At 42.8% G+C, this 22,578-nt stretch overlaps 1 protein-coding gene across 1 annotated transcript in view; it reads right to left on the reverse strand.

The window, feature by feature from the left end:
* The window catches only part of foxp4 (forkhead box P4), a 90,423-nt gene extending 79,738 nt beyond the window's left edge, over nt 1-10,685 (reverse strand). Inside the window, exon 1 of the mRNA XM_076095935.1 lies at nt 10,087-10,685. The gene's annotated coding sequence lies outside the window, so the exon portion shown is untranslated. The remainder of the gene's footprint in view (nt 1-10,086) is intronic.
* Between the last annotated feature and the right edge of the window lie 11,893 nt (nt 10,686-22,578).

The following is a 22,578-nucleotide window of genomic DNA, read 5'->3' on the forward strand; positions in this document are numbered from 1 at the left end:
GCTCCCCTCTCCTCGTCTTCTTTCCTCTCCAACTTCCCTTCCCAACCTCCTTCTCCTCCTCCCTCCACCCACTCTCTGAGCGAACCCCTGGGGGAGCTGCTCAAACCAAACCCAGCCTTTAGCAAAGTTTTGCAGGCAAACTTTTCACAAAGCGCCCAGAAGCCGCCGAACGCCTGCCTGACACCACGAAGCATGCCAGGGTTTCATTGCCACTCACCCTCCCTCCTGTCCTCTTTTTTTTGTACTTTAGTCCTTCGTTCCTGCCTCAGTCCCCTCAGTCCCCTCAGTCCCCTCAGTCCCCTCCGTCATTTATGCTGACTACTTTCCGCGGCTGAGGCACTGTTCCTGGCTGACCTTTAGACAATGGAAGCTTGCAGCAGCAGAAGTTGCCGATTAGGGCTACAAGTTGCATACGCCATTGCTGACCTTCACTGGGCAAATGGGCATTGTGGTGTCTGCTAATCCAACAACCCAATGGCTGCCTTTTCACACTGTAACGATTGCCCTCAGTCCATAAAATATTCCTGTTCTTTCTCCATTACTTGCTGATTGTTCTTCAAAAGAAAGTTGCATGCTCGAAATAGTGGAAATCTGTTTGTTTTCTCGTCATTTGTTGGCTTAGACCTGGTTTGTTTTTTTCACTGTGAGGCGTGATCTTTTGGTCCAGGGACAAGTAGGTGTGCTGACAAAAACACTGCATTCAAATTTCATTACAATCACAAAATGTGCTGAACAAAAAAAAATTCTCACATTGAATATAATTCTTTAAAAGCACAGAAAGTTTACAAGTCAGAATTATTAGTAATATGACTGAATGCGCGACAGTAATAGTTCCCCAACTCTATTAGAAAATATTTACTTGCAAAATGCTTTACAGATTTAAAAGATTTTTTGTTGAAAAGAAAACATTTTAAAATAATTGTTTTTTGTACTTTTAACACCCACTGACAAAAAATACAACTTCTGAGAGATGGCTAAGAGAGCTACTGATTGGCCTTGCATTGAATCTTGTCATTTCAGTCAAATAGAATAAATGATTCCTATTGAAATGGGGCCTGAGGAGAGGTAGCAAATGTTGGAGATAAACTGTGATGACAGCTTGGATGTAATGAAGAGGCTGAGGGAACACAGACCCACGATAATTAGAGACAACAGGCATGACAGAGAGAGGAGGAGAGCACAGAGAGGGGGGGGGAGTAGATGGACAGGAGAAAGTGCAACAGAATAGGAGGCGAAGAGGAGGAGAGAGGGACAGCGAGTGTTGAGTCCTTCACAGCGAGTGACTATCGGAGCTCCGACAGGGAAAATAACACTTTCCAACCAACCACGGACCAGAAATGAAGGCAGCCCTGGCAACTCCAGGGCACGCATGCGTGTGTGTGTGTGTGTGTGTGTGTGTGTGTGTGTGTGTGCTGCCTTATGAGTGACACACAAACATCTTTCTCGATGCATTAAAAAAAATGAATAAAGTAAAATAAAACGGATACAAATTTTCTCGTCACAAGTTGACCAAAATTGTCCGTGGAAGGAAGGAAAAATGTCTGTGTTTAAAACATTGTGTTTTGCCTTTGTAGATACAGTGGAACAGTGAGTGTGACGGCATTACATTTGAATGATGTTTTTTCCTCTTGTAATCCAGCAAAAAAAATTGTTTTAATTAATTGTTGAAAGAAAAAATAAAGGCATTTTTTATCGTTCTAAAACTTGAATTGATGTATTGAAGTTGAAAATGAAAAACTGTGGCACACGTGAAAAACAATTAGAAAACTTTTCTTTAATTAATATAAAATCTGATACCGGTAAATATATTTGAATGGTATCATATGTAGCCTGTTAGAATAATTTGAAAATTACCTTTGCTTGAACGGTGAGCCGAGAAACTAAATACTCAAATAATATAAACCACTTTTTCTCATTTTTAACGGCTCTTTTATTCTTGTTTTTTTTCAGAGCTCTCTGCCTTCCTTTCCTCTCACCCTCTGACCAGCATTCTGCCGGCAAACAGCGAACGGTGCTTCAAAGGCCAACAGCCCACACCACAAACACACACACACACACACACACACACACACACACACACACACACACACACACACACACACACACACACACACACACACACACACACACACACACACACACACACACACACACACACACACACACACACACACACACACAGTGTCTTCTCTCTCCTCAGGAACATGAGAGCTGGCTCTAATTCACAGGCTGGTAAAGCTGTGGTGGACAGCAATCTTGATCTGGCAGGATTAGGCTACTTTTATTTCCCCAAGAGCCACGGGATGGGGGGGGGGGGGGGGGGGGGAGTGTGCGTGCGGGGTGATGGGGGAATAAAATCCTTCTACAAATGTCAGACAACGACCGGTGACCGGGGGCCGCACAGATACACACATTGCGAGCTCACACACTCATAATCACTCCTGAAGAAGCCCAAAGTGCCACCCAGAGAAGAGACTCATCACTCTCCGTCTCATCAGTGTGAGAAAGAAGGGATGTGGGGGCAAGAAAAGAGCCGAGCAGGAGGAGGAGGAGGGAGTGAGGGAAGGAAGGAGGGAGTAAAAAAAGGGAGGGAGTGGGGGTGGGATTACACAATTATTCAGATAACAGCTGGGTATAATCTAGTGGCAGATGTCTCTCGGTCAACAATGCCCACCACGCACAGGCGTGCGTGTGTGTGCGCATACACACAAACAGAGTTTCAATGCCCAGCGAGCAGCCACAGAGTTAAAAAAAACGGCCGCTGATGAAGCAGCACCGACTACTTAACAACACGGCTCTCTATCGCTGTCTGGGAACGACTCAGATGAAACAATCTGTAAAAATAAAGACACAGAGCCCGTTTTCTCCTCAACGATGAAATGTCTAAAAAATACACACACAAGTTGGGAAAGCGACGACCTGTTTGCTTTTCTTGTCCTCCGACAGCCGTCTGAAAAACAAAACCTAAAACCGGAGGAATTCTGACCGAGGAGGAGAGGTGGAGGGTCATCGGTTGATTGACAGTTAATTGTTGTTACACACACACACACACACACACACACACACGAGAAGTGTACACACATGCAGAACAGAATCCCACACGTCTGTGAACGATCTCCAAGACTCCCGATAGCGGCTCTAGCAGGCACCCTGCCTCCCCTCCTGCCTCCCCCTCTCCTCCCCTCCCCTCTCTGAAAGGGCACTATAGAAGCCATAGAGTCCGCAGCACACTGGGCAAAGCCTGTACAGTCTCTTCACCTTGAGAGCCACAGCAGGAGGAAGGGGAAGAAGAAAGGAGGGAGGGAGGACAGAAGTTGACAAGACAGAGACAAAGGGAGCATGTAGTCCTTTTTGTATGGGCCAGATCATATTCATCACATTTACTCTTAAAAATGATCTCTGAATATTTCTTCCAGAAGTTTTGGGGGAACTTAATTCCTAAGCAAGGAAATCTTTCCGTGAGTTTAGGCGTAGTGGAGGAGGAAGGAAGGGCGGCCCAAGCGAGCTCTGTCAATCCGTCAACCCAGGCAGCCTATTGTGATTTGGTTTAACACTGGTTAACAGCTCGTCCTGTCAGGGGATGGATCATCCCACGGCGCCTCACATGCTAATAGCTTAAGTAGGCGTCCCATGTTCCCCGGAACTAATACCATAAATACTAATACCATAAAAGAGCAGTGCGCACCGACGCTCCAGCCTCACTTTCGCCTGCGTTAGCCAACATCCCGATACTTTACGGATTAGAAAACATAATGAGATGCATTTAAATGGTTATTACCTCCCCGGTCCAGGATTGCAAGGAACAGGGACAAGGGGAAATACTGAAATGCTAATGTCCTATCATCATATGTTAATGTGAAGTCATCCTGGTTGAAGCAATTCAAACACTCTGATGCAAATCAAAAACTAAAAAAAATGTTCAAATAAATCAGATTAATGGTAAATCTGATAACTGCAGTCACAAAGACACATCGGGAATGAGCCACAAATGAAATGAGCAGAGAAATCCAAATAGGCTATGAGTTGTTATTAACTCATCGAGGAAAAGGACGAAACTGATTTGAGTTCAATGAGGATGCAGTTGAGTTTATGGAGCTGGATATGAATCCCTGTGCGCTCCTCCTCCTCTGTGAATCTCAGCATTTTACCGAAGCGCTCATTCGTCCGGCTCGCAGATTTTTACCGCGGGCGTACGAGCACTCGTGTAACGCTTCTCCACAGTTGGTTTATGAAATGTGCAAAATGTGTGTGTGTGTGCGTGCGTGTGTGTGCGCGAGCGCGTATCCATAACATTCTGAGTCTTGCGCTTCACAGCTGTCACCTACCCTTCACAGCCATCCTTTCAATACACATTAAAGCAGTGCTGCAGAAAGTTTAGTCACATTGTTGTTCTGAGCGAAGCTTTCCACTGATCTGCTCCCTCGGTTCCCCCGCTCGATTGACGGCTGCCCTGTCAGTTTGTCGCAGCGCTTTTGAAAACACCAACGGCTCTCTGATGAAGTGCTTACAAAAGGTCATAGGGTGGAGGCGATGGAGAGCCGACTACTGAGAGAGAGGGAGGCAGGGGAAAAGGAAAGGGAGACGGGAGAGAGTGAAGGAAAATCCATAACACAAATACAGCTGTCAGAAGCAATGCGGAGTTAGCAGGGGACACAACGACCGATGGGAGCTTTTTCATGAAGATGCTCTGCTCAAACACAACAGGCGTTCCTCTCACTTTCTACACACAACGCTGCTCCGCTACTTTTTTTTGTCCCGCTTTCGCTGACCATCTCGTGTCGCTCTATACCTGGCTGTGCCGCTGACCTAATGATCGTGTGTGACTCTTTCTTTCTGTCTGTGAAATCAAACCGGACAGCTTCAGCTGCCTTGCTTCACGATCAGTGCTCTCACCCCCCCCCCCCCCCCCCTAAGACTCCGCGGCCGCAGCCCTCTCCTTTAGCTCCAGCCCTGGCCTCAGGTGCCAAGCGCACTCTGGAGAGGCTGATCTAATGCTTCCTTGGCTATAACGACCCACGCCTAAAAAGCCACACGCACGTCGTTTCCCTCGCTTCTACCACCAGCCTTTCACGCATTTGTTCTATCTCTTTCTCCGTCCCTTTCTTTCCTCCCTCCCCCCCCCCCCCCCCCCCCCCACTCCGGTGCCCGTAGGAAGCAGTCTCTTCCGCTCTAAGCTGTTGGGTCACTCCTTCCCACATCCATCAGCTGTTAATGGGCCGGTGCTCTGTGGAGCCGGGGAAACATCTCTGAGCCGGCCTGCCTCCCGGCCACCCCACACACACACACACACACTTATAGAGAAACCCATCTGAAACGCATGGACATGTTAATGACCACAGGCTAAAACTGTTGTGTCAAGCAAAAATGATTGTCTTATCAATCAGAGGAAGCAAAGTGCGTTTTTTAAAGAATGAAGTTGGGACTGCGAGCGGGGCTGCTGTCACCACGTATGCAATGACAGCTCTTTCAAACGACACAAAAGGACGAAAAGGCGACAAAAGACAACAGCGGCTTTTTCTCACAGGTGGCCAACTTCCCCAAAAACTGCCTAAAGGCATCTTCCTGCTCTCCCTCGCGACTGCCCTGCAACTTCCCTGCGTGACACCGCCTTCTGACCCGTCGTGAAAACACATCTCATCTTTGAAAAATGTGTGGGATTTATTATGTGCACAGACAGACAGACAGACACACACACACACACACACACACACACACACACACAAGTATTCAGCCTCAACTTCTCCTAAATAACAGGTTCAATTAGAACCACATGTATAATCAGGCCTCAGTCTAAAGCAATGTGGCGGCACTTTCACTCTGCAGTCAATCACTTCAATACACAATCAGAGCACTCCCCCACTTGCTGGCTGCCCATGAAGAATAACACCTTTATTTAATCCATTAATTTGTCAATTATTTACCATTAACATATATTTTAAGAGGTAACAAGCCACAGTTGCTATCGTAATTGTACTCAGCGATTACATATGGAGACGTGTAGATTTCAATTTTTAAAATTCACAAAGAAGAAACAGTTTTATTCCTTAAAAATGAGAGCTATAATAGATTAAAATAGGTTTCATTTTAACACATAATTACACAGTTGTTTCAACATATAGGAAAATCGAACCCTACACCGCTTTAACATTTAAAAGCCCAAAACATGTTCAGCTCAAATGCACACACACCGTGCAGTAACGACAGCTTCAGGACAAACACTTAAAACAATTCCATTTTAAAAACAGGCTTTCACTCGCTGCACAGCAACATTTTTTCGCCTTTCTCAATCCACATCTAAAGGATATTGAAAGTTTAACCATTTCAGCTTTTTAAGCAGGTAATGCACTGAGTGCTGCAATAGAAGTAAACCTGCGAGTATCTATCGCAGGTCAAATTCGACATGTATAGCAGAGTTGTATACGGGTGCTCTTCAACATCACTTTGGAGCCAAAAGCCCACTCAGACTTGTGGGCTTGGGATAGCAGGCGGGCTTTAAATGAGGAGAGCGCGAGAGATGGAGAGACGGACAGGCGAGCCATCAACGCTACCGACGCACAGGACATTTAAAACTTCAAATACTGTCCATTTTCACTCAAGCAGGACAGGTGAATTGAGAAAAAAGCACTCTCGTATACACACACACTCCCACACTCAGATATATACACTCTTCCACACATACATTCACATGCGCTAGTGCCGGAGGTAAGGACTCTCTGGGTGAGTTTATGGACTAACACAATCATGTTGCTGGCTTTTAATCCTGCTTGAAGGGGTTTTAAAGCGCATGAGATTCACAGCCATTACTGCCCGTCTGTAGACGGTCTCATACATGTGCTGGAGTCACACACACCGGCACGCGGTCACACACTCACACACACACACAGGACCGAGCTGAAAATCATCATTTTAAGTAATGTGTCAGTAAGCATAACAGACACAATTGTCTGGTGAAGAGCAGAGTGTGAAAGTGATAAAAATCAGCAGCACATGAGCGACTCGTATAAACAATGAAACAAAACAGGACATGGAAAAGACACAGCTGTCGAGAGAAGTGAGGGGAAAAAAAGCATGGAGGGAAGAGTGTTGAGGCAAAAAAAAAAAAGGTGGCAATGCCGAGGCAAACAGACACGGACGCACAATAGCCGACAGAGAGCAGAGAGAGTCAATCTGTCTCTGACACCTCTGGCTTCCTGCACACGTACACTCTTTCTTTCTTTTTTTTACCCAAATAACTGCTTCTGCCTCTCAAACACTCTTTTGTATCATTGTCTCCCATTATATTTCGATGAAAAGCCTGTCACTGATGTGATCAATGAGCAAAGCACAGCATGGAAATGTTAACTTCACAGTGAGTTTATACTGTTGATGCTGCAGTGTTTAAATAGAAGTTGGCATTTAACAAAAAGATCGTATCGTTTAGCAGTGAGCTACATTCAATTTAATCAAAATGCACAAGTAACTAAATTGTACAGTAATTGTTGGAAATCATACCTACGACTCCAAACGTCATTCTTTATACAGTAACTGAGACATCTCAGCTGCTGAGCCTGAGGGATGAAGCAGTTGAAAGAACTTGCAGCGACGAGATATTTAAGAATAAAGTCAGAGTCAAAACTGGCTGAATTATTTTTTTTTCTCCATATTTCTGGGAAATAATTTCAGCAAATTTAGCACATAGAATTAATATTACCTGGGGTGCATTGAGGATTCCTGTCAGCATGCAAGTATTGTCACATTATTAAAATGATACAGGTGTGCTGATATGCAATTAAAATACTTTCAGCTTATTATGTCTTTGCTAAAATTGACAAATTAATCATCTTCAAATTCTGATATAATTTTGCTGATTTAAATAAACTGCTGCACGAGCATGTGTGAACACTAAAACATGAATGAGCAGATTTTTATGAAGGCTACAACTGAATGTGTAATTCATTTTGTTGATTTTTCTTTAAAATTCTAATTCTGCATACACTTCACAACAGGGCCCCGGAGCCACCACAAAATACCTGGTTTCCTGTATCACACCAGAAATGTGACAAGGTCATAAAACGTGATGAAGAGTTTTTTCATTCCCGCTGGATCTTCTATTAAAGTGCAATTAAAAGTGTGTCATTGCGTCGCGGAAATGCCACCACAGAGGATGGGAGGGGGGGGGGGGGTGAAGGTAGGTGGGGGTTGGGGTGGTGCGGGGGGGGGGGGGGGGGGGGGGGCACACAACAGGAGAGAGAGGACACAGTAAATAAAATTAATTATGCCAAATGCCCCTGCGCCCATCAATCACGGGGCAATAATGCCCGTGTCAGGGTGTGCACCCACACGGCCTGTATGCTTTTCTCTCACTGACAGACAACTAACAGCAATTAATTGTCGTTTCATCTCTCGCGCTGGTTTTGTCTGCAGCTTTCCATCACGCGGGACCTGAGTCCATCTGACATAAGAGAATGTTGTGGCTGATGTTTCAAATTTGATTAGATGTATTTTAGGGGGGGGGGAATAGCAACTTAATTTTCACAACAAAGTTGACGTAACACAGGTTCGAACGGGAATTTTAACTGTTTGTCTCATTGAGATGAATGCGATTTAAAAATAAATATATAGTAACGGTTTTAAGTTTGTTCTTTTCTCTAAGAAGAAAGGATAATGTCCCCCTGTGGTGCAGGCCTGCTTTCAGGCGGCTGTTGATTGCAAAAAAGAAAAGGAAAAACATGGGTCATGTAGAGGTTCTGGTACAGACTTCAACCCCCTCAATTTCTAATGTTATAATATTGCCAAAGTCAGCTCCGTACATGCAGGCATATTGTGTTATCATCAACAGTCTAACGCGTCTATTGTATTTTATGCAACGTATCTAATTTATGAAATATAAAAAGACGCATCAGTGTTATAATGCACTAGTTATCAGTGTACCCTACAGATTAGATCAGTTTTAATATTCTCCGTTAAACTTTTACTGTGGACAACTCCTCAACGTCCTTCTGTTAAGACCTCGAGCTGCATATTGTTATGTATTTAATTCGGTGAGTCAATATGGAAAATGCAACAGAACTCAGCGAGGTCACAAAACGCGGTTACAATTTCAAAAGTCAAAATGGTTTGAAAAGAAAGTATTGTCCCCTGACCTATTGACTATCCACAAGAAAGCATTTTTCTCTCTCTTAAAACAAGGGGGTCTATTATCTTCAGTGAGGGGCGCAAAGTCCTGCTTTTTTTATTTATTTGAAACGTTATTGTTTAATTGTCAAAAACTAAATGAAAGTATTTGAACTACTTTAAGAATTTAAAGACAGTGCTAAACGTCTGGGAGCGAAACAGGTACAACGCGATGACAAAGCGTTCACACACGAGAGTGTACAATTATCACCACATAACCAACGTCAGTGTTTATTATTAAATCCCTTAACAGGGATTATTTACGGGCACGCAAAGTTAAGCTTCTTGCCTCCAATCAAATCCCCTCCCGACATCTTAGTTAGTCCAAACCTGCGAGACAAACTTTTTGCTGCCTCATGAGCGAGGACTTCCGACAATGACAATTTCTAAAAACCACCGGTCTCTCAGTCCACGAAACTATATGATCATTTGATTGTTTATTTTTCTTTTTTTAAATGATTTCAAAGAAATTGCACATTAAAACAAACGTCGCTTTAAATAAACTTCAGTTTCCCCTCTGTGCGGTAAATAACACGTGTGAAAGTATAGCGAAGAAATAGAAGGAAACGTATTCCACCGGCTCCTCGCTATTGTAGAAATTGAATAGATGAAAGCTTCAAAGAGGATTTTAATACGTGGCTGATAAGTTTAGCGTTCAACAATCCGATGAAAAGAAAGTTCAAATGAAACATGGACGGAGGGAAGTCCGAAAGAGGAGAAACTCCCGAGTGTGCCAAGCTGTTTATAATACCCTATTTTATTATTAGCCTCGCGTGGAGTTTCACAAACAATGTGCGATGAAAAAGTCGAAGTTCGATGTCTTGTTGGGAGACCAACGTGTGTATCAGAGAGTTTCAATGGAAGCACAGAGCGAGGAAAGAGTGAGGAAGGCAAATAAAAAGGGGGAAAGGAAAGTGTAGATAATGCATCAACCTGTTCTCTTGTGTTCTGGAGAAGTCAACTTTCACGCCAGTGGTTGGACCATGTGGACAGCCCCGCTTCTGCTCCTCAAACCCCCGGCGCGTCCACTCTCTCTCACGGCGACAAAGGGGCACACAAGCCGACGGGACGAAAAAAATTCAAAAAAAAAAAAAAGAAAAATGGAAAGAAACAGAGAGGGGAGAGAGGGAGAGACAGAGAATTCTAGGATCTAAGACCGCACGGCCATTACTTTAAACGACAAAGCGTGCTCGTTAGTCCTTTCCTTTTCCCTTTTGTGTGCGTCCTCTCTCCTCGGAGTGGCCCCTCTGGAGTGAAGTCAGAACAATACTGCCGCTAAAACTCTGGCACTGTGCGCAAGTTGCCGCGGAGAAAGCGCGCAGCTTCTTGTCTTGTTTTGTTGCGTCTGCTTCCCCTCGCTATCTCTTCAAGAGGCTCATTCAGCGCGAACAACCCTTCCACCGGTCCTCACTTTTTGGCATCCCCGTCTGTTGCTTGCTCGTTTGCTGGAAATCAGGATTGAATCACTAGGGCTGTGTGAGTGTACGAGTGTGGAGTGTGTGTGTGTGTTGCGAGGGGGACCGTTTGCTGCGCTACCGTAATGCCTCTAAAGCAGGTGCGCGTTTTCATCGCTTGCCCTATCCTCGTAAAGCCCTGGCGCACAAAAGGAAAACAGCAGCCGGTGAGAGGTAGAGCCTATCTCTCTCTCTCTCTCTCTCTCTCTCTGTCTCTGTCTCCCAGTGTGTGCGTGTGTGTGTGTGTGTGTGTGTGTGTGTGTGTGAGGGGAAGGCACTGATCTTTTGACCTCTCTTTGCATCCCGGCTGAGTTGTGCTATTGTGGAGGCAGAGAAGAACAGATGTTACTCTGCACAGATTTTGAGCTTAGAAACCGTCAACAAAGCACGATCATCCAAAGTAAACTGGTCGACTATTAAACATTTTGATTTTCTACACCTTATCACCTTATTGTTCAGCTTTACACTTGTTACATTAAAAAAAAAAGTATAAATATCTTGTATTTTTCTCATATATCTTTTTTTGTTGTTGCTCTGGACAGATGATATTGTGGTATAACGTTCATCTTTTTCACACTGCATGGAAACCTTCATCAATTTATGCCAAAAATAATTACGTCAACTTAGAAATGCTGTATTCCACAAATAAAAAATAAGCCTAAAATCAGTTTCAGTGGGTTCACCCTTGTTTTACACTTACCTTGCAAATAGACAGTTATATTGTGATTGGACAATTTTTAGTGCCTGCCTATCTCACTACGTCCTTTATGTATTTTGGAAGCCTGACAACTCCTTTTGCAGAGTTATTACCACCTTTTTCCCCCTCACTGCCACATTCATTTACTAATTGACAGCATAATCAGTGTTGAGATTACTGTCTCTGATGAAATTTGGAAATTACATCATTCCTGTCGCTGCAAAAAAAAAGTGAGTGGAGAAAAAAAAAGAGTGCCATAACTCATAAAAAGATCTTGGAATAATTTTGCTTTGGCCATTAAATGGTATTCTGCCCTCCTGCCTTTTCTCTATCTAAGCTTTTACCATTGGAAAATGATGGCAGTCAATCACAGTACCACCCAACAATGGGCCACGACTGCAGTAAATCACAACACATTCATTAGCACGATCAATACCACTAAAATACGTGTGTCTGTGTGTGAATGTGTGCGAATGTTGTGGGTGTGTGTTTGTGTGTGCGAGTGTATATGAACACCCATCTATCTATCTATCTATCTATCTATCTATCTACCTACCTACCTACCTACCTATCTATCTATCTATCTATCTATCTATCTACCTACCTACCTACCTACCTATCTATCTATCTATCTATCTATCTATCTATCTATCTACTATCTATCATAATAAATAACTTTTAAAATCAACACTTGAAATGTAGAAGGCACTTGCAAATGACAAGGTAGTACAACATGTAAACCTTACTTTCAATATATAAAATCCACATATATATATATATTATTTTATTTTTTTACTTACTCACCTCTCCTCTGAGCCTGACAAATTTTTGCCAGGAACACTGTTATAATTTTCCAATGAATCCACGGAGAATTGACGGGTGCTAATGTGAGCAACTGGATGGTGATGAGTGATGCTTTTTTAAGTGGCTGTTATCACGAAGGTGCACTTTCAAGTTTGATCGACAAAAGGAGAAGGTATTATTAAAAGAAAGTTTCTAACTGAACCCCATAGTGTATGTTTACTTAAAATCTTTATAGTGACATACGACCTGAATCCAGTAACTGAATGTAGAGAAGCACAATAGAGAGCGAAGAGACTGAATCATCCTTGTGCTTGTTGTTGTGTAACTGTTGACATTTTGACTAAAGATATCAATCACCCCGGCCTGTTTGCAGAGTTGTGATTTGTTAGTTGTTGTTTGTCTGTTTTGGCTCATGGATGCATAAAATGACCAAATTAAACAGAGCACAGGAAACTCAGAAGGAACCTGTGTTCTGCACAGCCTGAATAAAGCCGGGCCAGGCTGGGCTGAAGAGGGCCAAGTAAGAAACCGGATCAAAACAAGAGCTGGCTTGGACATCTTAAGTCAACACCTTCATTCTTCTTCTCGCTGAAAGGAGAAAAACGCTGCTTGGCCCTCTCACCCGTCTCCTATTCCCATTTAGGAACCCTTCTCTCCCTGTTAATCAGGGGGAATAATTATCAAAGTGGACAGGTAATTAAATTAAAACATAAGTGGCTACATGAGCTGGGTTGGCTGTACTACAAGGTTTTCCCTGGCTTAATTAAAGAGAAATATGGGAGAGCTCACCCACAGTGTCAGAGCTGAAAAAAAAAAAAAAAAAAAAAAAAGCTCCCGCCACTAAACTTTGAATGACTCAATCTGGTGCTTTAAAGGCAGGATTTTAGATTGATAAAAAGGATTGATTCTGGCCTGTGTGTATATGTGTGGAGGGGAATTCCTCTTCACTGCTCATTCCTGAACGAATCAGCACTGCAGGCTGATTTGCTTGTTTGCGTATGAGAGCAAAAGCACATGTGTGGCGGCGGGGCGTGAGGCGAGGGAGCGCAGAACGTGTGGTCGATGCATTAAAGAACTATGAGCTTCAGCAGCCATCTGGGAATAATGTCGTAAAAAATAAAGCCACAATAAAATAAAACGTACTTGCTGTTGATGTTTACAAACAACCCCCACAAGATCCCCACAATGCCTTTAGAGTCAAACCCAAAGAGAGGCCTCAAACACACACACAGACACACACACACACACACACATACATACATACGTACAAATAAATAAACAGACCCAGAGCGGGAAAGCAGCGCAGAGACCCCACACCCACATTGGTACACACATGAGTGTGCTTGTTTACAAATAAAGACAAAGTGGGAAGGCTGCACGCACTCACACAAACAAACACACAAACATGCCGCTGCCGCCTCTGTGGTTATGCAAAGACAACAGACGACTGAGGCTGAAAAGCACCACCGCTATATCGAGCCTGGGTATATTACAATAGTAAATGACTGAGAGCATCGACACAAAGCTTCTCTTTATCTTTTGTCATTCAGTACATGTGAACAATACTCTCAACAAGTCTCCAAATCCTCAAGGATGCCCGTGAAGAGTTAAAGAAGTAAGTGAGGGAAAGTACTCATCCTCCAAAACATCCTACTCTTCAAAAGAAAACTGTCACCATGACAAAAAAAAACACAAAAAAAACACATACTTCCTTCACTTCAGACACGAAATAAACATCTTTATGGATGAAGGATTAACCGCCCAGGTAGTTGCTGAATCAAAGAAGAAGGATTTGAATGTAATGCATATAAACTCACTCTAACTTTCTCAGGAAAGTCTTAGTTGCTGTAATGGAACGGTTTTAAAGCCCACTTGGAGGTGAAGTATAGATGCAGTGATGCATCAGAGAGGAATGGAAGTATGTCCGCTAATGTGTGCCTGTTCTCTGTTTCGGCAGTGAAGTCTTTTAATTGTACCACATCTGAGGTGGCGGATGTCCATATACACATGCATGCATTCCCACATGCACTTCATCATACACGTTACACACTCACGTGTGGCTGGTGCACAGGGAAGGAAGGGAACTGTTGTCTAATGTTTAAAATGCCGATCATCAGCATTTTCATGCAGTGTAAGAGCGACTGAAGGAACGTGTGAGTCAAAGCAAAGAGGGGAAATGAGGAGGACGGATGGGAGAGTTGTAGGATGTGTACGGGTAACTGTTCGGACCTACTCCCTTTAAACTGACACGGCACTATTTCTTACTTTTGATCTTTAATAATATGTGCATCCATCACAGTTTTCAGTGCCCTATGAACAACGGGTTTTGTACATTTGTTATAGTTTTAGGGTCAAATTTGAAGCTTATTGTGTCTGGGTTAAAATAACCAAGTAATTTAAAAATACACTGGATCAAAACCACTGTATGTAACTAAGTACATTTACTCAAGTACTGTACTTGGGCAAATGAGGTACTTGTGCTTTACTTGAGTATTTCTTTATCTTATACTTCTGCTGCACTACATTTTGGAAGACACTATTGAACTTTTTACTCCACTACATTTCTTTGTTACTTTGCAGATTCAGCTTATTAATAAAATGTATCAACGAATACAATATGACGCATTACTATAGATTAAGCTACCCAGCAGTATATAAGGTATGAGCTCCACCTTTACCAGCTGCAGCATTAATGATGTACATTTTAAGGCATCACTATTTATAATGTAGTGATATAACTTATTCTGAGAAGGGCAGTTCTGCATTATGGGTGCTTTTACTTTTGGTACTTTAAGTAGATTTTGATGCTATTACTTACATACTTTTACCTAAAAAGGGACAGTTCGGACCTTGTTTCATGTAGGAACTAATGTCTTTGAATCATAGTTCCTACACGCTCACAACAAGGTCTGTGGATAACCTTGAGAAACCGCGTTGTGATTGGTGTAAAGAAACACTGCTGTTGAGTTTTTTTTTTTTTTTTCAAATGTATCTTTTTTACGCTTCGAGCACCACAAACGATATTATGTTCACAAGAAAGCCGACATCTCGATGGCCGATATCTTCAAAACTAGGCAACTCACACCAAAACAATCTAGAGTGATAGATAGCACTGCAAGTAAGAGGATAAATATGTATTTTTGGTTTTAAGATGAACTCTCCCGTTAAGTACGATTTTGAACGCAGCACTTTTTACCTGCAACAGTATTTTACACTGTAGTATTGCTACTTTTACTGAAGTAACACGTCTGAATACATCTTCCCCAGCTGGTCAAAACAAACCCCGCTACTGTACAGCAATCATCAAAACTGGATCAATTATGATTTGAAGTGTGTGGCGTGACACGGCCTCCGAGACGCTAATGTCGAAGAGCTCCAGAGTCAGACATGACAGAACTGTGCCAGCTCCATGTGTGCCTGTCCGTTTATGGGGAAACTTGATACAAGACATTTAGGATATCCCTGAAACCCTATCCCTTCATCTGCTCATGTGCGAGACACACAAACATATGTCTAAAAGACACAAACACACACACACACACACACACTCACTCAGAGCTTTCCCGTCCCTCCCTCGGTACGATCTTGTATCAAAGCAAACAAATGACATGCTGTCTTCTCTTCTCTCCCCCCACTGTCTTTTTTGATGTGTGGTTGTGTAAAATGACACGCCGTATCTCTCCAGCTGACATTATCACTCGCCGGCGCGCTCACATCTTCCGGCCGCACGTCTTTCCCACAGGACTCCCTACAGCAGGGGTCTTTGTCTCCGAAAGCATCGCACACACACAGACACACACAGACACACACACACATAGAAAGATGTGGAAAAGCTTCTGTGATTTTAGCTCTGCATTGTGTGCCGTCGGTGACTGGTTCAGGGAACGGGAGAGAGGCTAGGATGGAGGGATGGAGAGGAAGGAACAGATAGGAATGGCTTTCTTTAGCAACCTTTTTGGTGTGTGTGTGTGTGTGTGTGTGTGTGTGTGTGTGTTTTTTGTGGGATGTTATACGTGGCATTTCTCGGCAGAAGATTTTGAATGCAGCAGAGAGAGATGTAACTGGGAGAGCTCTGTCACATTAGTGTGACGATCATTGTTAAGCTGACATACATAACAGCCCTGATACAATAACCAGCTCAAGACTCTATCGTGCACGTGGCGAGAGGTTGAGAGACGGCAGGAAAAAGCGTTCGTTTTAAAGGAACAAAATTAGCTCTTTTTTTTATGCGAAGCAGATTTTTAGTTATCAATATATACTGTAAGGTAGATGCAATACCAAAAAGTGCAAACATTTGAAAATGTCAAAGTGCAAAAAAAAAAAAATCATAATAATTACAAAGAGCTACAACAGCCACGTAAATCTCCTCTCATGGCTGTAGAAGTCCTCGTCCTTTGACACATTGAACTTAAAAGGAGCAACAATTGAAAGACAAATGCATTAAATGAAGGCCCTATAATGTTTTTGACCCCCCCCCCCCCCCACACACACACACACACACTCACACAATCATTCAAGAAAGCGCCGCAGGTATTTTTTTGGTCCACTTGTGTTAACAAAAGCTCTCTTCAGTAAATGTTCAGGAAAGGTCACTCATTTGAGATGAATAAAGTAAAAAAAACGTAGTGTCCTGTAGTTTTCACAACCTTGGAGGCTTCACGCCATTGAATGCAATATATTTTTCTCATCTGGAATTCACTATAACTGGTTCGGTACATCTACTGGATCTGTTTGTGCATGTGAACTGTGGTTGTGAAAGACTGAATGATTTCTTTTGACCCACACTTCTCAGCTCACAGGACTATTCATCTCGTCTTCTTTGTCTCCTTCTGCCAGAAAACACACAGAAACAAGAAGTAATCTCAGAGGTTTCCCTAACAAGGATGCAGTGGGAGACTGGATGTGAATAGGACTCTTTTTTGTTTCGTAGGAATGTCCTCAGGATTTTCTGTAAAATATCGACACAGAACAGAAAATATGATGGACAAAAAGATATTTCTCCGGCCTTTCAAATATGCATGTATTTATTCAGTGTTTCTGTGCGATTGGACATTAAAAAAAAGGATTGTAATCATAGAAAAAATAGTCATCACATAACTTGAAAAAAGTTCATATTTATGGAACTGCTTAATGCGTACGTGTTACAAGGTTTTATAGAATTTTAAATAGAAACAAAAACATTGTCAGTCAAAACAAAAACGGTTACGTTCACAAACATATTTTTTGTCTTTTTTGACAATAAACAGTCACATCTGTGAAGGTTAAGATTTCCAGCATAGCAGCGTAGTAAAATTGCCGTTAAACATCCAGTATGTGAACAATGCACATTAGATTCCATCAGTCTTCCTTCATTACAGGTCACTCTATGTGTGTGTGCATGTGTGTGTGTGTGTGTGTGCGCACTGCAGAGAGACAGAGAGAGACGATGAAGGGCAGCAGAGGTCATCAAATTGCCACGGTGCTTTTTGTTCTGTCAAAAAGCTCACGTGAGCCAGTCTTGAGTGAATTTCAATAATCATCCTGAAGGACTTTTCTTCTTGGGCCACATTCTGCTAAATGTATCTCTCTCCTTCTAATTCCCCTTCACAATGTGTCTGGCTCCGGCTGCTCATCATGTCATTGGTCCCTTTTCTATTCCCCTGTGTTTGATTCTGACAAATACATGGATTATCGGCCAGGGGGATTTTTAAATATATGGCTAATGTGAGCTTTCATGCCTGTGCTTTAATCTGCTGAGTATTTAAAACCAATCTTAAGGACGGGGGAAAACGCAGAGGTCAGGCTTTTTTCCGTGCCCCCCCGTACCGGAGAAAAGAGAGAGAGAGCGAGATTGGGAGAGGGAGACGGCGTTGGGAGTGAAAATGGAAGTGAGGAAAGGGAAGTCAGAGAAAGACAATAATTTCCCTTCTATTTAAATTCTAACCAGGATTAACTTTGGAATCACAGGTATCAAACCTCATCTGGCAGCACGGCTAAAAGAGAACTCTCTCAAAGAAAGGAAAAGTTGGTCTCCTCACTGTGGTTGTGTGTGTGTGGTATAGAAAGACTTGGGTGCTTCCCTCTGCCTTTTCACTTATCTCGTGCCCTCCTATCCCAACGAAATTGGACATAAAATGAGAAAATATATCGCACACTCTCTTTTACGGGGCGATGACACAGTACGCTGAGGGATGAAAGCTCCATCATGTGTCTGTCCGGTTGCTCCGCCGTCAGAGTGACATTCACTCATTTACAATTCAGACACTTTCGACTCCTTATTACTGTCTTTCTTCCACCTTTTCTTTCATCTTTCTTCATGTTCCTGTTCCTCTCGTGTCCTCTCATCTCCTGTCCTCTCTTCCCTCTTGTCATTTTGTGTATATATGAAAAAGGCAAGCGGGGCCTTTGGCAGCCACTCAAGCAGCATCGAGTGTGCGTCTGTGTCGGTGCGTGTCAGGCTGAAGAGCAGAGGTTGATTTGCGGCATTATGTCCGCAGCTTTAAACTGCATCAAGCTACTTCCAGGCCTTTTTTTTTATGACTGTAATATGAGGTACTTAACATATCACTTCCATAAAGTGCAACAGACGCAAGGGGTCGAGGAACTTGCACATACACAGACACGCATGCATACGTACGTTACTGAGGAGAGCTGATGGTGGAGTTGGAGACAGATGTATGTATAAGCCGGGTGAAGTTTTTATGTAACGGACTCATGCGTCTCACCCAGGATAGTAAAGTGGGCCAAGGCTGATATCATCTGATACACTTGTTTGCTCGCCAACCATACAATCACAGTCCTTTTTCCTGCTGAGGAAGCATTCAAACTGCAATTTGAACATCAATGCAGCATGCAAATAACATTCACCACCCCTTTTCATATCAGATAAGATAACCCACAATGCCGCGTCTGGTAGCGCAGAGATGTGTTTTGCATCCTAAGGCTACGCGGCTGTTACAAAACATCATAATGAGCCCTCTCAGCAAGTTCCCTTGGAAAAAAAAAAAATAGAAGAAGAGGAAGTTAGTAAGTATGTAGGCCTATGTACAAAATGTGAGTGCATGAGTGCTCTCACATGTGTGTGTGTGTGTGTGTGTGTAAAAGCACACAGAGACTTAATGGTAAGAGAGAAGGAGATGGAGAGAGGATTAGAGAGGGGAGTGGAAGGGTGAGGTGGCCCTTTAATTTGGAAAGTTTGATGTGAATGACGCACATCTGGCTGCCCAAGATGATGGATTCTGCTACACATGCAATATGGGAAAGTGATCAGTTGTTCTGTCTCTTTCTTCTATCTTCTCCCTCCTTCTGCAGTCCCCACTCCCTTACCTCAGCCTTCCATATCATCAACACACAACTACTCCCCCCCCCCCCCCCCCCCCCCCCCGCCTCTCGCTCGCATCACTTCCTCCTTCCTGCTTCCCTGACTTCTTCAGTTGGTCTGAGCGTACGGAGCTGCAGCAACACCTCTCTCGCCTGGACGCTCTCCCCTGTTGCGTGAGAGAAAGTCGCAGCTCTGTCCGACACACACGACACATTTTTACCCTCACGTCAGACTCCAAAATGATTTTCTGATTGACAATTCAAGAATTTAAATTTTGCTTGGAGAGAGCAAACCTCTCAGGGTCCAGCAGCGCCTGCAGCTGTGCATGTGTGTCAGTGCGTAGATTAAAGCAGTTGATAATTTTCAGTTTTAAATCTCAAGTAACATTTGGGCAGTATTAGCGATGGTCTTTTGCACATGCCCTCCTTCCCGACATAGACTGTTTGTGTCCACTAGTCAAAGTGACAATCCCTCTTTCTGCTGTGCTACTGTGCTCTTCTGAAGCATGATGAGAGAGATGATACGAGCCACAGAAAATTGAAATAACTGGATAATATTTGACTTTGTGATCTTACATTTTTATCATTTGTGCAATTTAAATGAGTTGCTTTTGTTGTTTGTGTGTTGCTGTAGAATTGTGGCTGCGTTTCGGTGAATTTGCTCAGATCTGGTCAAAATGAGGAAAAACATTTTTCAGCTTTTAGAATTTGTGGTGAATAGATTTATTGTGAGCAACGTCTCTTGCCGTAGCTGTTTGTTGCTGTTCTGTGTTGCAGTTCCAGATGGGTGCAGGTGTCTCAGTGTGACAGGCTGATTGTTTTAGATAATTTCCAGTTTCTTTGTGTTTGTGTGTGTGTGTGTGTGTGCGTGTGTGCGCATTCAAAATGTTTAAGTAAACGTAAAGTAAACACACAAAAGTATTAGCATCAAAATATACTTAAAGCACAAAAAGTAGACCTATTTCAGAATAATGGATATTATATAATTAGATTCTACTTATTGTTGCATTAAGTGTACATCACCTTAATGTTGCAGCTGATAATGGTGGCGCTCAAATAAATGACGTTATATACTGCTGGGTAGCTTGTGAAATCCTCCTTACCATCAATAAAGTCTGATCATATTACACCCTTTCATTACACATCATAATGTATCTGTTGATTATATGTTCTGTTATTAATCTGAATCTGTAAAGTAACTAGAAGCTCAAGTTATCAGATAAATGTAGTGGAGTAAAAAGAACAATATTTTCTGAAGTAGCATGAAAATGTAAAGTACAAGAACATTAAAATGATAGTTCTTGAGTGAATGTTCTATAGTTAGTTTACGCCACCATGGCCATGTTTGTGCATATTAAAGAAATACAATCAATACAAACAGGGCCAGTGGCTCACAGTCATGACAGAATCACAAATCATCAGGCATAAACTCCTCTTCATTAGTGTTTACTCTGCGCAGATTCCAATGTAATTTAACTTTACAAACATGTTGACATTGTGCCTCTGCTGGTAATTGCCATGCATATAAACTAATTTCATAATAGCTATTGTTATCAGTTAATCAAAGCACACTCGCATCCATGTCATGAGGGAGAGACGCAAATATGATTACACTTGTTCAGATGTACATTTAATTTTAGTGTGCACGGACTTTTAAACGAACCTTTCAGTTCAGTCATATTGACGGGAGCGCTCGGTCCTCTTCACCTGTGCATGTTTTTCAACCTATTTGTCTGACTTTCTAACGCTGCTGTTAAATCCCATTTGAGGTAGTACTATTAGAAGCACCATGTAAGACAGCTCGCCTCATACTACACTTTTTTGGGATTGTTATTACAATAAATTTACAAAATGACTCATTAGGTTAGTTAGTTTCCCCCAAAAAACAGACGAGAATGGACAAGAATCTTCAATGACACTCTTAATGATCTCTTAATGAGGTTTTTTATTGCAGTGCTACGGTCGAGGTAACTAGCGTGTGTATTAAGACATAAAATAGGAAGAGTAAGGGGCTATTGAAAGCAAGCTCAAAAGCGAGAGTGGCGCCGTCGCGGTGAGCAAGCGTTCCCAAGTGCCTTTTTTTCAGGGTGCAACAAAAGTGCAACCATAGCGCAACCAGAGCACAACCAGAGCGCAACAAAAGCGCGACCATGGTGCGACCATGGCGCGACCAGGGTGCAACCAGGGCGCAACCAGGGCGCAACCAGGACGCAACCAGGGCGCAACCAGGGCGCAACCAGAGCGCAACCAGGGCGCAACCAGGGCGCAACCAGGGCGCAACCAGGGCGCAACCAGGGCGCGATTTTATCCAGATTTTGGCGGTCCCTGTGGATGAAAGTTGTAGTGTTTCCGAGCACTAGACTTGCTTTAAAGCTAGCTAAACCGGAATTACAAGCCACTTTCAATTTCAGAGCCAAACTAGAGCTGGTTGCGCTGCTGTGGAGAGAATGCGATAGGATAGGGCCAGCCAGCCCATCCATTGAGAAGTGTAAAAATATTACAGTTCATTATGAAATTGTGGCGGGACAACATTTACTTTGGTAGGCTGCCACAGTCTAGGTAATTAATGGGAATCACTGCTCATGGCTATTGCAACATATGTGTCTCCAGTGCGTCGATATCTATATTTATGTGCTTGTCTCTCAGCTTGTTTTGGACTATAATTGCGTATATTGTTGTTTTTCTTAAAACAATGTTATCAGTGGGGGAATTTAAATAAGGGCCAACCCTAGAACTCAATAACAATCCTGAAGACAGTCGAGAAAAAGTGGTTCAGAGCAATGACACTAGGTTTGAGGTATGTCTTTGACGGGGCAAAAATACTTCAGCAAAACTGAAACTGCTATCCCAGCATTATACCAACAACACTGAAGCAAGCTGGAAGTGGAGCTACGAACAGTCGCCCAACTTTGTGATCAAGGTCAGTTTATAACGTTTATACAACAATCTTCAAATATTTCGTTTTGAATAGGAAGCAAAAAGTTGTATGCATGTATTTATCAATTTATTTTTATGGTCTTTTATTTTACTACAGTTGCAGTTTGCTTAACAACATTTTTTAACATTCTGCAACAGTTTATGCATTCTGACTCCTTCACATAGTGTAACATTTTGTAGGGCTAAGCAAAGCCTTCAGCATACAGGAGGACATTAAAATGTTTTGTAGTCTTT

The sequence above is a fragment of the Anarhichas minor genome, unplaced genomic scaffold, assembly GCF_050575085.1.
Source record: "Anarhichas minor isolate MPS153535 unplaced genomic scaffold, ASM5057508v1 ptg000021l, whole genome shotgun sequence".
Classification (NCBI taxonomy): domain Eukaryota; kingdom Metazoa; phylum Chordata; class Actinopteri; order Perciformes; family Anarhichadidae; genus Anarhichas; species Anarhichas minor.